Below are 10,892 nucleotides of genomic sequence, written 5' to 3' on the forward strand. Positions count from 1 at the left end.
TCAAAATTTCCCACTACACCACTGAGTACAAGGTGCTTCAGTTTTCAGTATTAAACTCAATTTAAAAATTAGATTGTGGTTTATAAGGTAAAGTTTTAAAATGAACAGCCAGTGAAGCCGGTGACAATTATTTTCTGTAAAACGTTAATGCTTTTCTGTCGAACCTGAATGATTTTCTGCAGAAATTCTCATTGCCTTTCGCCATGAAGAACAGGTAAAGAATAGCATTACCTGCCTCAATGAGTTGAGAACAGACTTATTGCAACATTTCTTTCTCTAACTCGCTATTTCCCAGGCCTGCAACAATATTGGTTGCCTTACAGTTTTCATTTTACAATCCTTAGGAGTTTAAAAAGCAAAAACAAAACTTTCTTTATTACTTTTACCTACTTGGGTGCCGTCCTGAACTCTTGACAGAATGAATGGTACATTGCCTTCCACTGGAAGAACAAGGTGTGAATGACGTCATGGCGTCGCTCCGCATATGCGTGACGCGATCACGCACGCCGCCGGTGGTTGCGCGCGCACCTATCGGGCGCTAGGACCCGGCTGCCGCGCAGGATGGGTCCTTTTTTCCTCGGCTTTCTCGCCGCTTTATTCACGCTCATCCTGAGCCAAAATCAGCCGCCACCTTCTCGGGATCGGCCCTTCAGTGTCCTGAGGCACCAAAACCTCGGTAAGAATCGCTGACGGATAAAAGTGGACTGCGTGCCCACCGAGCGGATCCCGTTCCGCCCACCGCCAATGTATCGGCGAAATGTTGACCCTTTAAGAGTGGAATTAAAGGGGAAAGGAAAGCCCTCTCTACCTGTGGGCTGTGGTTTGGTGGGTAGCACTCTCGCCTTTGACGCCAAAGGTTATGGGTTCAAGCCCCAGATACATCAGCACAAAAATCAAGGCTGATAGTGCAGTGCTGCATTGTTAGAGGTGCTGTCTTTTTGAGACATTAAACCGAGGCCACCAGCTGCGTTCCCAGGTGAGATCTCGTGGCACTCTTGTGAAGAACAGGGGAGTGTAGCCCAGTGCAAAAACAAAAATACCTGGAAAAACTCAGCAGGTCTGACAGCATCTGCGGAGAGGGATACTGTTGACCTTTCGAGTCCGTATGACCCTTCATCAGAACTAAGAAATATAGAAATGAGGTGAAATGTAAGCTGGTAGAGGGGGGCGGGACAGGTAGAGCTGGATAGAGGGCCAGTGATAGGTGGAGGCCAAGAAGAGACTGCCAAAGATGTCATAGACAAAAGGACAAAGGGGTGTTGACGGTGGTGATATTATCGAAGGAATGTGCTAATGGGGACATTAAGGGTAGCAAGCAGGACAAGCTAATGGCAGGTGGCCCTAGTGGGGGTGGGGTGGGGGGAAGGGATTGAAATGGGCTAGAAGGCGGAGATGAAACAATAGATCGAAATAAATTTAAAAATAGGTGGGAAAAGAAAAATAAGCGCTGCTTCACTTGAAAGGAGTGTTTGGGCCCTTGGACGTTGAGGAGGGGGGAAGTAAAGGGGTAGGTGTTGCACCTTCTGCAGTTGCATGGGAAGTTGCCGTGGGAGGGGGTTGAGGTGTAGGGGGTGATGGAGGAGTGGACCAGGTTGTCCTGGAGGGAATGATCCCTGCGGAAAGCCGCCATGGGGGCGAAGGGAAGATGTGTTTGGTGGTGGCATCATGCTGGAGTTGGCGGAAATGGCGGAGGATGATTCTTTGAACGCGGAGGCTGGTGGGGTGATACGGCTTTCCACGGGCATCGTTCCCTCCGGGACACCCTGGTCTACTCCTCCATCAGCCCCTACACCTCAACCCCCTCCCACAGCACCTTCCCATGCAACCGCAGAAGGTGCAACACCTACCCCTTTACTTCCTCCCTCCTCACCGTCCAAGGGCCCAAACACTCCTTTCAAGTGAAGCAGCACTTCACTTGCACTTCCCTCAATTTCGTCTACTGCATTCGCTGCTCCCAATGTGGTCTCCTCTACATTGGAGAGACCAAAAGCAGACTGGGTGGCTGCTTTGCGGAATACCTTCGGTCTGTCCTCAAGCATGACCCAGACCTCCCTGTCGCTTGCCATTTCAACACACCACCCTGCTCTCATGCCCACATGTCCATCCTTGGCCTGCTGCAATGTTCCAGTGAAGTTCAACGCAAACTGGAGGAACAGCACCTCATCTTCTGACTAGGCACTTTACAGTCTTCCAGACTTAATATTGAGTTCAACAATTTCAGGTCATGAACTCTCTCCTCCATCCCCACCCCCTTTCCGATTCCCCATTTTCAAATAAAGTATAATTTTTTAACAAATATATTTTTCTTTTCTCACCTATTTTTAAATTTATTTCGACCTATTGTTTCATCTCCGCCTTCTAGCCCATTTCAATCCCATCCCCCCACCCCGCCCCCACTAGGGCCATCTGCCATTAGCTTGTCCTGCTTGCTACCCTTAATGTCCCCATTAGCACATTCCTTCGATAATATCACCACCGTCAACACCCCTTTGTCTTTTCATCTATGACATCTCTGGCAGTCTCTTCTTGGCCTCCACCTATCACTGGCCCTCTATCCAGCTCTACCTGTCCCACCCCCCTCTACCAGCTTATATTTCACCTCATTTCTATATTTCTTAGTTCTGATGAAGGGTCATACGGACTCGAAAGGTCAACTGTATCCCTCTCCGCAGACGCTGTCAGACCTGTTGAGTTTTTCCAGGTATATTTGTTTTTGTTCTAGATTTCCAGCATCCGCAGTAGTTTGCTTTTATCTGAGTGTAGCCCAGTGTCCTGGCTAATATTTATCTCTGAAACAACATCAGTAGAAAATGAGATTACCTATTCATTGTCACATTGCAGTTTGTGGGAACTTGCTGTATGTAACTTGGTGACTGCATTCCAACAGTAACCATACTTCTAAAATACGTATGGACTGAATTGCACATCCACTGATTTGAGGTACCTGATAATGCCTTAAGCATGTGGAACTGCACCTTGGCAGAATACACCTTGAGAAGAAGAAAAGCAATATAATTTTGTTGCTGCCTGCTGAATGAAGAGAGATTAGCATTTGAATAATACTTGATGCAAAGCACCATCTGCTGGTGCTCTGGCCTTTTCTTCTAATATTGATTATAGTATAAGAAAACTGGTCTCCCAGTTTACTTGAGCATCTGGTAGAATGAATGATGACTGCACCGCATAGCTTTCTTCATGGCTTACTTTTTGGGACGGCCCAGGCAATAGGAGAATATCACTGACTGCAGGATTGAAGTTACATTTTTCTCAGGGAACCGATTCCCATCATGTTAAATTTGGCTCATTTATCCTATGCATGTAACAGTTGCTGCCATTATTTTTCTGATTCTGGCTGTAGATCTTACCTAATTGTTTGGGGTGGGGGCAGAGGTGGTTGCAGTAAAGCGATGTTAAAAGGTCCACATCAAAGTGTAAATAGCATTGTCATGTAGCTATGTGCTGAAGAGTTCAGCTTGAGTATGAATGGAGAACTAAATTAACATTGTGAAATCAAACAATGCTGGTGGGTTGCCATTTACCTTCAAGGCTAAAGTTGATAGATCATTAGACTCTAAGGGAATCAAAGGTTATGGAGATTGGATGGGAAAGTAGAGTTGAGGGTCAAGGATCAGCCATGATATTGAATGGCAGGACAGGCTTGAGGGGCATGATCTTTGCCATTAGAGGTGCTTTTGCAATAGACAGGTAGCAAAAACCACATTGGAGAACTAATATTTCCTCCCATAATGAACACAAAATTCAACAGACTTTTAAAAAATTACTTTAGTGATTAATTTACTCTTTTCCCTCATGCAGCTCTGAGTGTCAGTATCCTGAGCATTCTGCTACTTATCATGATTTTAATGCTGATCTGCGTGTACAAACCCATTCGTCGGCGGTGAAGGATTCACAGTTTCATCGTGGAATGTCTGCTGAATAGAGAATTTTGTTTTTAATATCTAGCAGGATAAAACTTTCATCCCTGTTGGCAAATCAGCTATTTGTACAGCACATCACTTTGGTACTGTATGACCTTTGACATCTTTATTTGCTGCACTGTGAAGAATTGGAACATTTTTAATGAGCCAGGTGCTCTCTTACACAAGATGCGAGTGTGAGTCAATATATGCAGATCTGGTTACAAGTGAATGTGGCTACTGGTCAAGCAACCTGCAAGAAGTCCTGTGAAATTAAACTTTAAAGAACTACACTTGGGTGGGAGGGAAGGAGTTATATACACACTTTTTAATGTTTACAAAATAGTCATACGCACTGGGAACTGAGATGTAATGGGTATTGTACTATTGCCATAAGCTATCGGATACTTTATCCTTGTGATTACAAATAGGCTGTGGTCTGCTCTTATTCTAACCCATCCCAGCATTAGATGCTGTGATCTCTGGCTGAGAAGGATAGCTAGGTGAGCAACTCACTGTGCTGCTCTTAGTGGTCTCTGGGAGGCAGGTGATTGATTTGAGATGGATAGCTCTTTTTTTGCCACCTCCCTTGTACATAAAGCACTTAGTCACTGCAATGCAATTTCTCCAGAAAACTGCACCTAAGGTCTGGGAGTCATTCTGTGTTGAAAAGAGGGCAGGAGCCCCACACTTAACATGTGGGCAATGAGCCATCTTCAATTATTTATCTTCTTTTCATTTGGTGGGAATGCATTCTGTTTATGGGCCTGGGGTGAAGCTTTGTTTGAAATTAAGTAAATTACCTTGCTGATCCGAGTGATGTATGAAATTATTGTTTAGAATACTGCACTATATAATTTACAACAGGTACCACCACTCTGATGACCACTAATCCCACCCCAGTCCCCTCAAAAAAAAAACACTTTTGGAGCGATAAATAAAAGGATGCAAACTGAACACTTTTGCTGTAAAATAAATACACACTACATTTTGAAGGATTCCTTGTTTGAGAGCAATTGCCGTGAGTTTTGTTTTGGTCTTAAATTTGAATTTCAGCGATTCAGGATAAAGCAGTGATTTTTTAATTAATTGGCAAAATATTGGTAAAACCTTGTTAACGATTGGTAAATCCCATTATGATTGACTGGGTAAATAAACTAAAGAATTGGGTCAGATTTTCAAAAGATTCTTAAAGCAAAAAACTGCAACCACTGGAAATCTGTAAACAAATATAGAAAATGCTAGAATACTCAACAGGTCAGGACATCATTCGTGAAGAAACAGAATGAAGTCAGTCAATGTTTCAGGTCCTCCAGTCCTAAGGAATATTGTCTTTAGACCTGAAACCTATAATATTGTAGTCACTGACATACTTCTGTTTCTTCAGATATGCTGCCATACCTGCCGAGCATTTTAAAAATAAACTTTTGTTCAGGTTAATTTTTCAAGATGCACTGGAGACAAGTTGTGGCAGTTAGTAAAGTAACATCAAAACTTTTAATTTTTAAAATAAAATTATAAATAATCGCTTGGTAGTACAGAACTTTGAGTCTTGCTGAAAAAAGAAACATGCTGCCAAAGCTTTTTGTTTTGCACTCATCAAAACAGAATCGCAAGAATACTAAATCTCAAAGGGAACAACAATTTATACTGCATGAGAAGAAGATGCTGATTGTTTGGCAAGTGGACTCCGATTGGTAGAGGCGTTGCCATGAAGAATGCACCAGGGAACAGTTGACTGCCAAGCTTTTGTTTAAATTCAAACCAGGCAAGTAGACTCTGATTGGTCAAGGTATTGCCATGGGGAATGAATCAGGGAATGGCTGTCCACCACACTTTTGGTTAGTTGAAAAAGGCGCAATGCACGGACATGTTCTATTAATTTAAACAAAAGCTTGGCAGTTAACTGTTCTCTGATGCATTCCCCATGGCAACACCTCTAGCAATTGACTCCACTTGCCAGCCAATCAGCACCACCTTCTTATGTAGTATAAATTATTATTCCCTTTGAGATTTGGTTCTTGCGAATCTGTCCAGATGAGTGCAAGATGAAAAGCTTCAATAGCATGTCTTGTTTTCAGCAAAATTATAAACGTTAATCTTTCACAACTTGTCGACCATTATCAAAAATACTCAACATATTTTACCCTGTTGGCATTCAAATAGTGTTGAAATATTTAAATAATTGATTTGTAACTGTAGCCACGAGGATTTTCTTCCTGATCTGTTTTACAAGTTGCACCATATGAGGGATACCTTGCACTCTTTTGATACTGTTCTTGATCATTGATAACACTTTCATCCAAGAAAATATCTTGATTGAAATAGATCTTGTCTTTACAGAGCCAGATAAAGATGGGTTTATTCCCCATAACTATAATATTCTGTTAATGTGTTTTAACTTTTTTGGTGGCTTTTAAATGTAAAAGTAACTCATAAGTCTTACTTTTTATTGCTGTTTGTTTCTGTTCTTTTGTCAGTAGTCATGTTTTCTGATGTATTTTACACATCACAATATGTTTGGTATATTTTGAGATATATCTGTTCTTCGCAGAACGTGGTTCCTTGGAAGGTTCACTAGGCGGCTTCCAGGATGCAGGGGTTGTCTTACAAGCAAAGTTTGAACAGGTTATACTTGTACGCATTGGAGTTTAGAAGAACGAGGGGTGACCTTATTGAAACATAAGATTCTGAGGGGGCTTGACAGAGTAAATGTAGAGAGGATTTTTCCCCTCATGGAGAATCTAAAACGAGGGGGGCACAGTTTAAAAATAGGGGTTTCCCATTTATGATGGAGATGAGGAGTTTCTTCTCTCAGAGAGTCGTTGGTCTTTGGAATTCCCTTCCACAGAGAGCAGTGGAGGCTGGGTCATTGAATATACTCAAGGCTGAGCTGGACGAAGTTTTGATCAATAAGGGAGCAGAGGGTTATTAGCGGCAGGCAGGAAAGTGAAGTTAAGGCCACAATCAGGTCAGCCATGATTTTATTAAATGGCAGAGTAGGCTCGATGGGACAAATAACCTACTCCTGCTCCTATTTATTATCTTTCTTTGAACCTTTCTTGTTTCCTGTTGCAAAGTCTTCTTAAGGCTTGGGAGAAACACTAATCTATTTTTAGTATAGCATGCACCTTTTTTTTAAGATATGACTAGTAGCTCATGAGTTTGGTTTGTATCTCTTCAAAACTGAGAGATTCTGTACTTTTCTGACTGTAAAGTACAGAAGAAACAAATTAAGTTACAGACCTGAATGCTGTTTAAGTTGTGTACCCTATCTGGACTTGCTTTGTTCCACATGTTAACTATCTCTTGGCACGCCTTGAGTTTAAAGAGATATACTGTAATGTCTGCTGTGTTAGTGCTACTAAAGCCAAGCATCTAATTTTATTTGTACTGATTGTTAATGTAAACATAACATAAACTGGAATTGTTTAAAATACTTTTTGCACACTTAAGTTATTTTTTTAAAAATAAAGTTTTAAATTTGTGTCACTAGTACAACTGAAATGTGCAGACATCCCATAATGGTCTGTTTGAAAGACCAGTTCTGTGTACGTTTTACTTCTGATACCCCTTTTTCTTTGGGGAGACATTATTAAGCGAGTTACTTTCTCTCGGTACAGTAAGTTTTCTTTTAAATGTTGCTGCTCTAATTTCAGCAGAGTGATGCTGTACTAACCTCCCGCATTGCTCTGCTAGGTAACTTCCCCACCTGGTGCCTTTTTTTTCTGACCAGAACTGGAGCAGGTGCATTCAGCAGAGGTTTATAAGATCCATGACAAATTGGATTTCTGTTACTGGTAAGGTTGGTCAGTGTGTTGGTATTGTGAAGTGCTGTTAAATGTATTAGTGTCAGGGTGCAGAGGTTCATCGTCCAAGGTGCTACTTTTTTGTTAGGGTAATTTTTCTTTCCCAATAAACACAAATCCATTTTGCACCCTTCTTTCTACAAACAATTTTTGTAACCTTGTTTCAAACTGTCTTTTTGATTCTTGTTTCAGTTTGGAGTGGGGAAGATACATTATGCTCAAGCAATCTATGGAATAAAAAGTTATGAATCTGTCTGACTTTGTATAAAAGGGAAGGACTTGAGTTTGAGTTACAAAGATGAGTTAATTGACTGAATTTAGATTGGGGAATGTATTATTTGGATTAGGCTCGAGAGTAATTAAATCTGATTTATTGTGGAATAATAATCTTTAAATATGAGAAAAAGCGGAAGAATTTATTTAAATTAGGAGAGAAGGTTAGAGAAAAGGAGATGTATTTAAATGAGGAAGAGGAACGTTGGTTGGGCTGAAATGAAGAGGTATGTAGTTTACAATTTAATTCCTGTTTTTTGACAGGTAGATATTCCCTGATTCCAGAAAAGAGATTAGTATTTGTTCAGACCACAGTTTCGTTTCATGTCGGGCTAACTATTGCTGTGTATGTTGCGAAGGAACTGAAGGATCACATTCTTTATTCATTGTTGTCTGCCTCAATGATAGGTTTTTTTTTTGGCATCTATCATCCACATACTTTCCAGTAGGATTTAGTGAATGTTCTCCCTTACCTCCTCCATTATCCCATGGGCGATCAAGCCATATTAATGCTTCTGAAGATGCGGTGTGGTCAACTAATTCAGTTCAGAATGGGGATTAAACTTTAGCTCAGTTGCCCTTTGGACAGTGACTTTAAAAATAATGGTAGGAGATCTATTCTTTATGATTGAGACAACCAATCAGTTCTAAAGATCTGGACTGGAGGCTATGCAATTAAACAAGCTATTGAATGCCCTAGATAAAACAGTTGGTGCTTTTCAAAGTTCCTGTGACTTTTGCAAAGGATTAAAACACAATTTGTAAGATCTTTTATGCCATTGAAAGGACAGTTATAATGTGCTGTTACTGGTGCAATATTCTACATGTAGTCTTTATATTGACATTAATTTGAGTATGTGGAAAATTGGTGGTTACTTGGTTTTATAAATGTGCAACATTGATTAGCTTTGTAAGTGGTTTTCTTTCAATGTTAACATTACTGTTACTTTTATGCCTCAGTGTATTTTGTCGATCATTACTGAGGATTTTAAAATGGGAGCATCCTCCTTGGAACCTCATCCTTTTTATTGACTTCTGAATTTTGGGGAAAAATCAAGTCAATTCTGTGAATCAATAAACTTAATGTTTACTAATCTTTGTAAAATTCTGTGTGGTTTTCCATTTTTAAAAACCAACTCTAATACTGCAGTGAAATGCTTGACAACTTAAATGTATTTTACCCATCCAAAGATTTTGTAGAACTTCCTCTTGAATGCATTTATCAATTGTGTTTTGTTTAAATGGGAAACAGAAACTGAAGTACAATTTCATTTGGGGTTGTTCCTCTTCCCCCGCCCCCTGGCCTGTGACAGTATCAAATACTCATGGGTAAAATGTCACATCTAAAACACAAGTTTTCAAATTGTGGGTTTATCCCCTGTTATGGTCATCACATTCTGTCCCTCCATCGTTTGATCTCTGTATTTGTTGACTTACTGACAATCTTTCTCTTGCTTTATACTGAAACATTTCTATATAAGTTTCCTTTTTATAATTCAATTTGTCTTTTGAATGTTATAAAGAGAGGACCTTGGGACATTATTTACAAAAGGACTTCCTGGGAGTGTATCAATATTTATGAGGGGTGCCCAGTCTGGCACTTCAGTGAAACACTGACGGAGGGCTGCATTGTCAGAGGTTTCAGATGAGACGATAAACCGTCCATTTGTTCAGCTGGATGTAAAAATTTCCGTGACATTACCTGAATAGCAGTGGAGTTTTGGTGGCCTGGACAACATTTATACCCAATCAACAACATGTCCAAAAACAAATTAACTGGTATTTTATTTCACTGCTGTTTTCGGAACTTTGTGGTTCGAAAATTGGCTGCCAAATTTGCCTACAGAATAAGAGACTAAACACCAGGAGTAATTCATTGACTGTGAACTGATTTGGGATGTCATGAATCTTTGGAAGGCATGTTTTAAATCCAAATTCATTCTTTCTTTAACTACTCCTTGTCTTGCCCGTTCTTTAACTAAGTACTTTAATATTTCTATCTATAAGTAATTACTTATTTCATGTGACTGCTGACCTTGGCACCATTAGCATCTAGCACTGCATAACTTTTAGACAAACATGGACTTATGGTTACCCACTTCCTTGCCTCACTGTTAGTTTTTGGAGTGACCATTTTTCGAAATGCATATTCCTGAAATCATTTGCAATTTTTTTTTTCATTCATGGGATGGGAGTGGTTTGCTCAGCCATTTGAGGGCATTTAAGAGTCAACCACATTGTTGTGGGTCTGGAGTCACATGTAGGCCAGACCAGGTAAGGACAGCAGATTTCCTTCCCTAAAAGGAATTAGTGAACCAAATGGGTTTTTATGACAATCAACAATGGTTTCATGGTTATCATTAGACTTTTAATTGAATTCAAATTTGGTGGTGGGATTCAAACCTGGCTACCCAGGGCATATCCTGGGACTCTGGATTACTAGTTCAGTGACAATATCACTATGCCACCACCTCCCCCCAATATTATCTCCAACGCCTGTTCAAATGCATAAAATTTCAGCTCAAGTAAGTCAGCCTGGAAACATTTCTCACATTGTGCCTGTCTTGAAATTTCAGGCTTTCAGAAACTCCTCCATCATGATAGTTACAAATGTCAGTGGCCTGCCTTGTACTCACACATTAATATTTTCCTGAGTAACTATTGCGAATTAATATTCCTCCATGTAATCTCTGAGGGAAGCAAGGGCATGGACTACTTTGGGCAGAGCGTTTCAAAGTCAATCGCTAAGAGTGGCTCACTGAGCTGATGGAGTCCTGAAGAATACAGTTGTCAGATTGTGCCTATCAGATGTTGGTTCCCTCACCATGGGGAACTTGAGCTCATTCTCATCTGTTGCCGACACCTTCCCATAATAAAATTGGCAGAGGTGACC

General features: G+C 40.6%; 1 long non-coding RNA gene across 1 annotated transcript; it reads left to right on the plus strand.

Annotated features, from left to right (window-relative positions):
* The first annotated feature begins 536 nt into the window (after positions 1 to 536).
* LOC144687855 (uncharacterized) lies at positions 537 to 9,104 on the plus strand. The gene is made up of 2 exons (XR_013578234.1): positions 537 to 676; positions 3,817 to 9,104. It is a non-coding gene; the product is annotated as an uncharacterized LOC144687855 (long non-coding RNA).
* Positions 9,105 to 10,892: the final 1,788 nt, after the last annotated feature.

This window comes from Cetorhinus maximus, chromosome 12 (genome assembly GCF_964194155.1).
Source record: "Cetorhinus maximus chromosome 12, sCetMax3.hap1.1, whole genome shotgun sequence".
NCBI classification, from domain to species: Eukaryota; Metazoa; Chordata; class Chondrichthyes; order Lamniformes; family Cetorhinidae; genus Cetorhinus; species Cetorhinus maximus.